The 2,364-nt window shown below is 34.2% G+C and overlaps 1 long non-coding RNA gene across 1 annotated transcript; it reads left to right on the forward strand.

Annotated features, from left to right (window-relative positions):
- Positions 1–387, forward strand: LOC122625595. The gene is made up of 2 exons (XR_006326620.1): positions 1–142; positions 204–387. It is a non-coding gene; the product is annotated as an uncharacterized LOC122625595 (long non-coding RNA).
- Positions 388–2,364: the final 1,977 nt, after the last annotated feature.

A 2,364-nucleotide genomic window follows, 5' to 3' on the forward strand; every position in this document is an offset into this window, starting at 1 on the left:
TTGCCACAGTCGGGGCCACCTGGCCAAAGAGTGCCGCAAGCCTAAGAGACAAGATGGGGCTTGTTACGCATGTGGCTTGCAAGGACATGTGGCTAAGGAGTGCAACCAATACAAGAAGTCGAAGGGCGGGGACAACGATTATGTAAGTTATATTGAATTAACATTTTGTACAAAGAATAATATGCTGAACCCCATGTTTATAGAATGTCTCATAGATTCTGGCAGCCCGATAAGTATTATTAAAAAACGTTTTATACCAAGTCAAATAAAAATGGAAAAGACTACCTCTTTAAGTTACGTTGGATTAAATTTAAGTAAATTACAAATACATGGAAGCGTAAAATGTTCAGTTAAATTCTCAAATAAAGATACTCCTATGTTATTATATGTCGTGGATGATGATTCTATGGGATATGCTATGTTATTGGGAAGGGATTTTTTAGCAAGAGTAAAGGCCAAAATTGTAATTGATAATGAACACGAAAAAATATCTGAAATAAAAAAAGATTCGATAGTTGAAGAAAATCAAAATACAAATAAAGAATCTAAAAGTAATTATGAGACAAACGCAGACGAACAAAATAATTTTGAAAAACAACTATTATTAATTGATTACAATGATAATGAAAAGGTATATGAGATAGGTACACAATTAAATTTTAAACAAAGATGCGAATTTATAAATGTTATTGAAGAATATTATATTAAACCAAAAAGACCGAGTGAACCGAATATAAAATGTGAAATGAAGCTAAGGTTAGAGGAAGACAAGCCGTTTAGTTTTTCGCCAAGACGCCTGGCATATGTAGAGAAAGAAAAATTACAAGGAATCCTTGATGATTATTTAAAAGATGGTATTATACGACAAAGTGAGTCTGAGTATTGCTCGCCAATTGTACTAGTAAAAAAGAAATTGGGTGGCGAAAGTTAGATACCCGATGCCGTTAATTGATGATTTATTAGATACCCTAGCAAACAAAGTTGTGGTCTCGAAGTTAGACCTGAAAAATGGATACTTCCATGTTTATATGGACGAAGAATCGATAAAGTATACATCATTTACCACGCCACTAGGACAGTATGAGTTCACAAGAATGCCTTTTGGGCTGACAAATGCTCCGTCTGTTTTTCAAAGGTTCATCAACAAAGTATTTGACGACATGATTAGGGATAAGAAAGTGATAGTTTATCTCGATGACATAATGAAAGCGACAAAGAATATAGAAGATCACCAAGCTATATTAAAAGAAGTATTTGAGCGATTGGTTAAAAACAAATTAGAGCTACGAATCGATAAATGTATGTTTTTTCAAAGTGAGGTGAAATATTTAGGATATATAATATCAGAAAAGGGTATTAAAGCAGATGACGACGGTGTGAAAGCAATTGAAAATTTTCCCGTGCCACAAAAAGTTCATGATGTTCAAAGTTTTTTGGGGATGTGCTCGTATTTTAGAAGATTTATACAGAATTTTTCAACAATAGCAAAGCCACTCCATGATTTGACAAAGAAAGACAAAAAGTTCGAGTTTGGCCTAGCGCAATTAGAAGCATTTGATGAATTAAAAAGCAAGCTGTTAAAAACGCCTATTTTAGCATTGTACAGTCCTGAGGATGAAACAGAATTGCACTGCGATGCAAGTTCGATAGGTTTCGGATCAATTCTCTTGCAAAGGAAAGCAGATGGTAAATTACATCCAGTTTTTTACTTCTCAAAAAGGACAACGGATACAGAATCAAGGTATCATAGTTTTGAACTGGAAACACTGGCAGTAATATATGCATTAAAAAGGTTTAGAGTGTACCTACAAGGAATTGAATTCAAAATAGTGACAGACTGTAATTCCCTCACAATGACGTTGAATGAAAAAGACTTGAACCCAAGAATAGCAAGATGGGCATTGGGCATTGGGCATTACAGAATTATCTGTATAAACTAGAGCATAGATCAGGTACTAGAATGAAACACGTTGATGCTCTTAGTAGATGTAATTCGATTTTGGTAATAGAGGAAAATACGTTCGAGGACAATTTAGTTATATGCCAAAGCAGAGACGAGAAGTTGAGAAAGATTAAAGAAACGCTAAGTAAAGAAGAAAGCGAATTATATGAAATGCGAAATGGTGTGATTTACAAAAAAGTAAAAGATAAGTTACTGTTCTATGTCCCGGAAGCTATGGAAGAACACGTATTGTATAAATACCACAATGAGTTAGGCCATGTAGGGAAAGACAAAGTTACGGAAATGGTCGGTAAAAGTTATTGGTTTCCAAATGTTAGAAGTAAAGCTGTTGAACATGTTAAGAACTGTCTAAAATGTATAGCTTTTCAAGGAAGAAATGGTAAGCAAGAAGGAACTGTTAA

The sequence above is a fragment of the Drosophila teissieri genome, unplaced genomic scaffold (assembly GCF_016746235.2).
Source record: "Drosophila teissieri strain GT53w unplaced genomic scaffold, Prin_Dtei_1.1 Segkk13_quiver_pilon_scaf, whole genome shotgun sequence".
Classification (NCBI taxonomy): domain Eukaryota; kingdom Metazoa; phylum Arthropoda; class Insecta; order Diptera; family Drosophilidae; genus Drosophila; species Drosophila teissieri.